This window comes from Xenopus laevis, chromosome 3L (genome assembly GCF_017654675.1).
Source record: "Xenopus laevis strain J_2021 chromosome 3L, Xenopus_laevis_v10.1, whole genome shotgun sequence".
NCBI classification, from domain to species: domain Eukaryota; kingdom Metazoa; phylum Chordata; class Amphibia; order Anura; family Pipidae; genus Xenopus; species Xenopus laevis.
Window position 1 is genome coordinate 2,327,983 of NC_054375.1, and position 11,216 is coordinate 2,339,198.

Genomic DNA, 11,216 nt, shown 5'->3' on the forward strand with positions numbered 1-11,216 from the left:
TTTGGATTATTGATTATAATGGAGTCTATGGGAGACGGGCTTTCTGTAATTGGAAACATTCTGGATAACGGATCCCATGCCTATACAATGCTGCGCCACCAACAATTTGCACATACGCATGTACTGCAAGTAAGAATCCCCGACACGCTGAAACCACCATGAGGTTCTGCACTAAATGCAATTTTATCCGATTTTATATCGCAGGCCGCCAATATATAACACAGACAGACCAATTAACCACTTGTGTAATAATTAGCTTTTTTTGTGCAGATTAATATTTTGTAACCACAAACATAAAACACTGGAGAGAAATAATGTCTATTTTTTATGCTGCCTTGTTTTCCTGACCCTTTGTGCTTTCTGTACAGGGGGCAATAAAGTATTTATTTTGGAATATTTATATTTTTTTCTGAATTTAGGCAATAGGAAGTTTTAGGACTTCCTGAAACTCTCAGCTGCCGTAAAGCAGGACAGGACTGCTGCTTACAATGGGGATCAGATAGGATCTGTGCAGCCACTGGGACAGAATGTTCTGTTATACAGATAGCTAGAATCTCAGCTGCCATAAAGCAGGACAGGACTGCTGCTTACAATGGGGATCAGATAGGAATTATTACTATGTATCTGATGTATCAATGTGCTACTGACCAGCTGTAACTATTGTGCAGCATTTGTTACCGAGTAAACTCATAATCAGCAAATGCATTGCAAGGTTTTATGAGAAATTCATCTTTCTTGTGTTTTTTTTTTTAAAAAAGCCTATATTGGATTAGATTGTAAGCTGTACGGGACAGGGACCTCTTCCCTATTGTGCGTATTAAGATATGGCACTTGATCTTTGTAATTGTATCTGTTTATATTTATTTATTGCTGTGTCTGTGCAGTTCATGAGCAGAGCTGTGTGTATATATGAAAGTAACATTATAGGAACATAATCTGCAGCTCTGTGCTTTCCCATTTGAACCACTTTCTGGTTGCCTGGTTAGATAAACCTAGCAACCAGGAAGTACCCCTCTCTGATATCCACATTCGTTTAAGGTGGCCATACACTATAAGATCCGCTCGTTTGGCCATACACTGGCAGCTAGACTTGTATGGGCAGCTTAAATCTGACTGTGTATGGCCACCTCTATACAATCTGGATCTGTCACGTCCCCGACCCAGACTCAAGTTCATATATATAGGCACCAGTGCCCCCTAGTGTTCATAGCAGCACATTAACCAACCTATATGTCTTCCCCCTGTCTTAGTGAATCCACCTCCCTGTTGCTGTGGTCAGTGGGGCCTTAGCAACTAGATACCAGGTACAAACTGAAAGGCTTAATCATTTACATTGCCATGGATTGTATAGTTCTGGGTTTCTCTTTCATCATGCCAAGCCCTTGATCCAGCATATTTTATTACTTTTTGATGTTACTGTTCCTTTAAAGGGATCCTCATAAAAATAAAACTGTGATTTTTGGATGATGGCCAGTCACAAAGTTGAATCTTCCCATCCATTCTATAGACAGCCATTATGACATCACAATGTCAGTCTTCCCTCATTGTGATGTCATGATGACATCACAATGTCAGTCTTCCCTCATTCATTGTGATGTCATTATGACATCACAATGTCAGTCTTCCCTCATTGTGATGTCACAATGACCCCAGCTATATATATAGCAGCAACACCAGTGCAGCCACTATCAGTTGTTGGAGGATTAGCTACCGAGCAGAACTGTTGTGTCTGTTTTGTACTAATCAACCAACTGAATTCTACATCTTTGTAAGTATAAAGCTTGAAATTAACGGAACTGGGGAATTCAGTTGGGGCTGTGAATTTGCAGCCACGATAAGGATATTGGGGGAGGTTGGTTGGGGGATTGTATTTAGAACTAGAGTTTGGTGGATGATGTCATAGTTAGTATTATGGGATGGAGCTTATCAGACAGATGGACTTGGGCTATAAATGGACAGGTGATGGGGTAGTTTGGAGGCTGGGCAGTGTCTTAATTCCCCCTTTAATTTCATTTCATACATAATTATATATTAGTAAAGTTTATTAGCCGTGGGATTTAGCCATTTACCAATCAGAGGCAAGGTAACTTTAGGTCACTGTGATGTCATAATGACTAACAGAGGAAAGCCTTTCATGATGTGGGCGGGGCATAGTGATGTCATAATGACCCCCATCTGTTTATCTAGTATCACAGCTGAACTCATTTCATTTAGTTGTGGATTAGCTATTGGACAGAGCTCCTAGAGACTGCTCAATACTAATCTTCATATTATTTATTTATTCAACATCTTTAACGAGTAAGTAATAGAGAAACCTCTTTTCATTGGTTACTTATAGCTGTCCAAGTATAACACTTAATATAAGAAATCGATTTTTTCATAGATAAATATATATAGATAGATAGATGGATAGATAAATAGATTTAGATAGATAGATAGATAGATAGATAGATAAATAGATTTAGATAGATAAATAGATTTAGATAGATAGATAAATAGATTTAGATAGATAAATAGATTTAGATAGATAGATAGATAGATAGATAAATAGATTTAGATAGATAAATAGATTTAGATAGATAGATAAATAGATTTAGATAGATAAATAGATTTAGATAGATAGATAGATAGATAGATAGATAAATAGATTTAGATAGATAAATAGATTTAGATAGATAGATAAATAATGCAAATTTATCTGGGAAACTATAGGCCTGCAAGTCTGACCTGTCTGTTATGGGGAAGGAGAGGTTTGCTGAGGGATTATATTTAGAAATGGGTTTTGGAGAATAATAAAAGTATATGAGTTAGTGTTTTGTGTTAGTGTAACTAATGGTCTAACCCCAAGGTGCATTAGTCTTGGGAATTAATGATACAGGTTTAACAATGTTCTGCTTTCCTCCCCCAGATTCATCTAAATCACAATCAACCACATCAATCAAATCAATCAGAATCAATCACATCAATCACATCGAAACCACAATCACACAATGAAGGTTGAACTCACATCCAATGATATAGAGAACCAAAAGAAAGTTCCAATGAGAAGAAGAAAGAACAGTATGTGCAAGGAATTCCTGAGATGCTTCGGCTCATTTGTTCTAGGCATGTTCTTGGCCATAGTATTTGCCTTCTTCACTCTGTTTGTGAAGAGCTACAGCCTGGACATCTGCATCATCGCCAGCGCCTTTATTGGAGTTTTCCTATCTCTCGGCATGGCGTTTTCTGAGCAGATTCGAGTAATCGTATTCCTAACACTGCCGCAGATTTTTGCAGGTAAGTTCCACGGGTTTGACTTTTAGCTTAAGGCCATATAATTGGGTCTAGGGGAGGGGTTGAGACATTTCTGGTCTGAACCAGCCTTAGAAACTCTATTTGGGTTCCCCATGAAGATAGGGGGAATGTTTGATTTATTTGTGGGGAGGAAAGGAGGTCTCACCATCAGCATAGAAACTTTAATGTAGGGGCAGTCAGGCTATGGAATAATGAGAATAAGAATAATGATTAATTCTCCCATCTCTCCCAGCTCAAGGCAAGAACCTGATTATTGCACTGGCCTTTTCGCTGACCATCCAAGGACCCGCCGGAAATATCCTGGAGAATTACAAGCGGGTGTCGGAAGCAACCTCGTGCGGGTTGCAGTTGGCCGTGAATCAGACCTTAGAAGTTGTTCAGGGGGATGAAAGCCGCTGTGATGAGTAAGTAACGGAAGAGCGGTGGGCTGTAGCAAGTAGGAATATCCCGATCTACCTTTTGGGCGCTTGAAGGTGACCCTACAGGTGCAGATCTGGTCAGAATCTGGGTGGGTTGTATGTGAAATAAAGTGCAATCACGTGAGTCTCACACTCGTTTCTCTCTTTCCAGGGGCTTTGGACAAGATCAAGTCCATTGCTGGTAACTTTAAAAATGTCTCCAAGCGGTCGCAAGGCTTCTTTACTGCCCTACAGGAGGGCGTGAGACGTATAGGTGAGTAGAGAAACCCTCGGGTTGTGTGTGCCCAGTCAGTGATACCTTGTTACTCCGTGGTACCTGGCGTGGCATCAATACTGATACTAAACTCGCCTTCTAATCCTCCCGTCCTTCCCAGGCCGAGACTTGAGAGCGGCGTGGTCATACCTGTACAACATGGGAACTATCTGCAATGAGGAGTTAGGGAACCCGAGCAAGAAATGTTACCAGCAATTCGATACGGCCAAGCAGACTTGTACCGATAATGCCGGCTTGTTTGGCTTCGTCTGCGGCATTATAGACACATTTCGGCCCCTGTGTGCACTGGCTGGAGGTAAGTTACAACTCACCCCAATCTGACATGTTCTGCTCTAGTTCTTTCTCCTGGATTAATGACAAATTCTAATGAATCCAACTTCGTCTGTCCCACAGTTCCGTGTATGGGCCCCGACTTTGTTCAGACTCACGTCAGTCGACTGATGGACAAAGGTGAGTGACGCAGATTTGGTGGGTTGGTTGCTATGGGTTACTAAGCAGGCAAGTCTTTCTGGACACTGTGTGTGGGATTTAAGGATCCAGCCCTTGTTCTATAGCAAAATTCCAATCTCTGCACTTTCCTTACAGCTGCCGATTCCGTCCTTAACAAGTTCAAGGATCACTTTCTGTTTAATATCACTGTCATCCACGACTTTGATATCAACGTCAGCGCCACCGACGTGATCAACGTGTCAGAGCAGATTATGGACGAGGTGAACGCCAGTATAGAGCCTTACCTGGAGATTATTGGACTGGCCCAGTATTTTGTGCTCTTCTTCTGCCTTTACTCCTTCATTCGGTAGGTCCAATTCCTCTGTTCTTACTGTTGGTTCTGATTGAGTTCTGACCCCATTTCCCATAGTATCTGCCCAGTCCTGTAGGGGGGGATAGTGAGTATGGGATATATATGTACAGGGGGCATTGTAGCTTTCATTCCTACTTCCCTTCCCACTCTCTCTCCCATAATGTTACTTAAGGAATTACCCATTCTAATCGGATTTCTCATTGATCTGCAGGGCGGCGCTATATCGCAGGAATTACCTGCTCAATGACAAGCACGACAATTTCTACATCACTAAGAACTTTATGAAGCTGAATGAGCTGAGAGTGAAGACTGGTGCTCCCTCTCTGTTACCCCTGAACATGAAGGAGCAATCTCTCTACGTCTCACCTGGTGAGTCCCAATTCTCTTCAGTAACACCCCCCACTCATTCACTATAGTACAGACCCCTCTATGCTTAGTGACCCCCACTACACACTATAATCACCCAACTCTCAATAACAAAGGTACCTGCCACTTACTGGCTATAACTACCACTCACTTAACTACTCAATCACAAGTTTACTCACCCCATAGTCTTTATAGTAACCACAAACCAATATTAGCCGACTGTATTACATTTAGGAAACCCACTTTGTCTGTCCCAGCCTCCATTTTCTCATGAGTCTCTCTCATTCCTACAGTTTCCCTGAAGATGACGTCAATTGAGAAGAATATGTTGACCGGTTTCTTGGGGATTGTGCCGTACATGATAGGCTCCATCTTCATCATCTTGATAGATTTCGGAGCCTACTTTTTGCTAGGGAAGGCACATGAACAGCTCAGTGGCAATATAACGGTGACAGGTAAGAGGGTTATTGGTCTGCTCTTTCACATTGGACAGGGAGGGGGCTGCCTGTAATATAGAGTGAGAGGTAATAATTTTGGTGTATTTTTTCCTCCATTAGCTCCTCTAATCTTCAACGTCACCGTAACGGGCTCAAATTTCTTCAGCGACTTCTTTAAACAAATAATATCCTCATTTGAGGATATGGTAAGGGGACAAGTGCAGATTCTAACATCCAAGTGTTTGGTTACCCCATCAAAGCCGGACTTCCGGGGCTACATAATTATCGGTAAGTAAAGTTTGCAGTTGGGATGGGCAACTCCCGTACTGTCTCCATCTTGTCCTACTGTCTCCATCTTGCCCTACTGTCTCCATCTTGCCCTACTGTCTCCATCTTGCCATACTGTCTCCATCTTCTCCTATTGTCTCCATCCTGTCCTACTGTCTCCATCTTGTCCTACTGTCTCCATATTGCCCTACTGTCTCCATATTGCCCTACTGTCTCCATATTGCACTACTGTCTCCATCTTGTCCTACTGTCTCCATCTTGCCCTACTGTCTCCATCGTTACCTACTGTTTCTATCTTGCACTACTGTCTCCATCTTGCCCTACTGTCTCCATCTTGCCCTACTGCCTCCATCTTGCCCTACTGTCTTCATCTTTCCATTCTATCTCCATCTTGTTCGACAGTCCTGAATTAAACCTGCTCTTTTTTCTCCTAGGACTTTTATATGGATTTGCCTTTTTGGCCACCGCGATTGGGGTGTATCTTACGAGATTGAGACGCTCCCTCTGTGCCTATTATTATCCATATCGTGAACTGGTAAGTTTGTAGGAAGCAAAACTCCTCACACATTCACATAGTAGTTAAAGCTGATAAATGACATCTACAGTCCATCAATTTCACCCTAGTTGCTCATATTCTTATTTAACTTTATTACTCCAAATTGTATTGAGACTTCTCCCTGGCTCAGGCTATAGGAGTATTAATCCCAAAAGCCCTTTAATATCTTAATCATGTAAAAGACACGTGACATCCTTGAATAGGAAATACTTTCTAATGTTCACATTCACATAGGGACCAATAGTGTTCAAAGTATATTTGATATTTCATTTGCTTCTCTCCAGGAAAGGATCTGCTTCCTGTACAACACGATTATCTGCGAGCGCCCAGAGAGGACCCCTTATCATATGAAGTACATTGTTACTGCTTCCCAGGATCCACAACCCAGCAGCTTCCTCTACAAACTGGCCAAACGGTATAGCAATCGATTCATACCCTGCCTGGATATACACATTTCATAGAGAAAGAGTGTGAGTGTGATAAACATTCTCCCCTTTTATTTTTACAGAAACTCTGTGTTTTACCGTCTGGTCAGACTGATGGGCAAAAGGGGAAGAGTTCTGCATGGAATGTGCCAAAGTCAGAACCGACAGTAACAGCCTGGAATTTCTAGCCTGTATTACCAGGGACTGCAGAGGTAAGTACCCCATCACTTTCAGTTGAGCCCAGTTCCTAGTACAGTACATGGCCACTTCTTAAGCCCAAATGGTCCCCATTTTTATTATCAGAATCTCAATTGGGGGTGCAATAATCACAGCCATGTTTTTAGGGGCAACCCACTAAATGTATGAGTTCTGCATGTTGGACTCTGGTATTTCATGTAATATCTAGTGCCATGAATGTCTGGCTGGCCTATTGATTGTCATACTGACCCACGTCTCTCCCTAGGGCTTGTACTGCGGAGACTGCTGCATCAAACTAGAGAACGCCTGCAAGTTCTGCCTCACTCCCCTCACCTACTCGGATTCAACAGATGAGGAGATGTAAGTTTTGCCTGAAATACTCCCCTTTCCCACCTGTTTCCCCCATCTTGTGCCGGTGTCTGTAGGGTCCCATCCCCAAATGATCCCATTCCCCCTACTTATACACTAGTCTTATGTATTATAAGGGTTTCTAGAGAATAAAAAATCATTTGGTGGAGATTAAAGACCAGTTACTGCCATCTTGTCCTACTGGCGCCATCTTGCCCTTCTACTAGGCCTCGTTCTTCCTTCCTACAACATTTAACCCTTATTCTAATCCTCAGAGACTCCAGTGATGAGGAGCAGGTCGAGCTGTGGCTGGAGGAAAGAGGCAGGAGTAAGAGGTTCAGGAAAGTGCAAAACACTGAGGAAGATGAGGACTCGGACTCCTCCATGGAATTAAGGTAAGAGCTTGTAGAACCTCAGAAAGGGTGAAAGCCATAAATAAGAGAAAGGAAGCCCCATTAGATATTGCAGAACTCTTCTTATTTTGCAAGTGTGGCCGCTCATTGGTTGTAAATAGGTTAAAGGGGAAATTAGCATGAACTTTTAGTATTTTGCAGTCAGGGTATGTTGGGAGGGCTCTCAGCTGACATTTAACCCTTTGTACTTGCAGTGATGCCGACTATGAGTACCAGGAGCAATCCCCATCAAGTGACAGCTCAGACGAGGAGACTCTAGATGAAGCATTTTCCAAGTTGACGAAGATGAAGAAAAAAGGCATCCCAAGGAAATTGTATCAGAGGCGCTGAATATATTTAAAACGTGTATTTTTATATTTAATTATAGATATGTATCTTTTTTTTATAATCAATAAATGACTATTTTTTTAAAATAAATAAATAATGGCTGTCCTGTGGATTTATTGTGATTGTGGCATTTTGTGCTTGTGTAACAATACACTGTAGCACTGTACAAACTGACAAGAAGTGTCCCCTGCCGCTCGTCTGTTCAGGGAAGGAGTGATTGGACGTCAGCGAACTATACTCACAGTAGTGATGGATGAATTTGTTCCACGAAACTCAAATTTGACGCTTCTGTCAATTCTGACGCTGCGTTAAAGTCAATGGGCGTCTAAATAATGTTGACGCACAATGGTACCCTTCTGCCTCCATGTTGTCCTACTGTCATCATCCTACCCTACTGTTTTCATCTTGTCCTAATGTCTCCATCTTCTCCTACTGTGTCCATCTTGCCTTACTGTCTCCATCTTGCCTTACTGTCTCCATCTTGTCCTACTGTCTCTATCTTGCCCTACTGTTTTCATCTTGTCCTACTGTCTCCATCTTCTCCTACTGTGTCCATCTTGCCCTACTGTCTCCATCTTGCCCTACTGTCTCCATCTTGCCCTACTGTCTCCATTTTGTCCTACTGTCTCCATCTTCTCCTACTGTCTTCATCTTGCCCTACTGTCTCCATCTTCTCCTACTGTCTCCATCTTGCCCTTCTGTCTCCATCTTGCCCTACTGTTTCCATCTTTTCCTACTGTCTCCATCTTGCCCTACTGTTTCCATCTTTTCCTACTGTCTCCATCTTGCCCTACTGTTTCCATCTTTTCCTACTGTCTCCATCTTGTCCTACTGTCTCCATCTTGTCCTACTGTCTCCATCTTGTCCTACTGTCTCCATCTTCTCCTACTGTCTCCATCTTCTCCTACTGTCTCCATCTTCTCCTACTGTTTCCATCTTCTCCTACTGTCTCCATCTTGTCCTACTGTCTCCATCTTGTCCTACTGTCTCCATCTTCTCTTACTGTCTCCATATTGTCCTACTGTCTCCATCTTGTCCTACTGTCTCCATCTTGTCCTACTGTCTCTATCTTGTCCTACTGTCTTCATCTTCCCCTACTGTCTCCATCTTCTCCTACTGTCTCCATCTTCTCCTACTGTCTCCATCTTCTCCTACTGTCTCCATCTTCTCCTACTGTTTCCATCTTCTCCTACTGTCTCCATCTTGTCCTACTGTCTCCATCTTGTCCTACTGTCTCCATCTTCTCTTACTGTCTCCATCTTGTCCTACTGTCTCCATCTTGTCCTACTGTCTACATCTTCTCCTACTGTCTCCATCTTGTTCTACTGTCTCCATCTTGTCCTACTGTCTCCATCTTCTCTTACTGTCTCCATATTGTCCTACTGTCTCCATCTTCTCTTACTGTCTCCATATTGTCCTACTGTCTCCATATTGTCCTACTGTCCTGTGACAAAGGGTTCGCAAAATATTCATGTTCATTACATTTGCACAAAAACACATTTATTCAATTTCCCGTGGGGATTTTCATCTTGGCCGGGGGTCCTGATGCAGAAGCTCGTGGGCCCAGACCCCCCCAGTTTGATGTGAGTTTTTTTTAACTCGAATTAATTAGTTTTTACTCAAAATTCAATTGGGGGTAATATTAAAAAAATCAAATATGCCAAAATCGGACGAATTTTACCGACCGGGGAACTCAAATCGAATTCAACCAATCACTGAATAAAGCTGGAACATCAGGAACGCTAAGAACATCTCCAAATTGGTCACTGGATCTCTCCCATTGACTTATACAGCAATTCGGCAGGTTTTAAGCGGCAAGTAGCCTAATTTGTACTCATAAAAGGCCAGAGTATGATAAATCTCGAAAATCAAATTAGAATTTTTAATAAAAAAATCAAGTTTGGATAATTCCCTAGTCGAATGTAAGTTTTGACCATAAAAAAAAATTTGAAAATTCTAATTTTAAATCTGCTTCATAATGTTAATATTTTTATACTTTTTGTTTTTAATACAATAAAATTATTTGGTATTTTTATTTAGATTTATTTTTATAGTTTTTGCGTTATATATAATTTAAACATTACTTTGCATTTTATTTATTATATAGATCTGTTTTATATACAATTGAAATACAGGTAGGCGATCCGTTTTCCACAAACCCAGTTCTGAATTACAGAAAGGCCGTCTCCCATAGACTCCATTATAATCAAATAATTCAAATTTTAAAAAATGATTTTTTTTTCTGTGTAATAATAAAACAGTCGCTTGTACTTGATCCCAACTAAGATATAATTAATCCTTATTGGAGGCAAAACCAGCCTATTGGCTTTATTTCATGTTTATATGATTTTCTAGTAGACTTAAGGTATGAAGATCCAGATTACAGAAAGATCTGTTATCCGGAAAACCCCAGGTCCCGAGTATTCTGGATAACAGGTCCCATACCTGTAATATATAAAATATATATATATAGATCGAGGGGGAAAACGCACTGCTCAGGGCTTATAAAAATTAAATGGATATTTATTGGCACATACTGACGTTTCGGCTATATATATATATATATTTATATATAGTGATATTTATTAAAATTATATAATTTGCCTCGTCTGCTTTCTTTGGCAATCTGGGGGACTCTTCAATAAAGTTGCTGGTTCAATATATTCAGTCAATGTGTTTCATTCATAATTTATTAAACATATAAAATCATTTGGATTTTAACAGTTTTTTATGAATAAACATTTCTTTATGAATGTGCTGACCAGTATCAAAAAGTGTTACTGCATCGGATAAAGACAATATGGTCATCCAATCGTTGCAAGTTCCCCTTAGCTCATAACAAGGTTACAGATATATAGAAACATTGGGGTGTCACCCTGCTATAGTTCCAGGGGTACCCAGGGCACAAATAAGCACTCACCCCAAATCTCCCCCTAACTGATCTTCAGACTGGGCCAACTTAGCTCATAACAAGGTTACAGATATATAGAAACATTGGGGTGTCACCCTGCTATAGTTCCAGGGGTACCCAGGGTACAAATAAACACTCACCCCAAATCTCCCCCTAAC

At 41.1% G+C, this 11,216-nt stretch overlaps 1 protein-coding gene and 1 pseudogene across 1 annotated transcript in view; one reads left to right on the plus strand and one right to left on the minus strand.

Moving 5' to 3' along the window:
- The window catches only part of LOC121401348 (mediator of RNA polymerase II transcription subunit 21), a 76,339-nt gene that overhangs the window by 52,419 nt on the left and 12,704 nt on the right, over positions 1-11,216 (minus strand). The gene's annotated exons all lie outside the window — the stretch shown is intronic.
- Positions 2,623-8,543, plus strand: LOC121401350 (annotated as a pseudogene).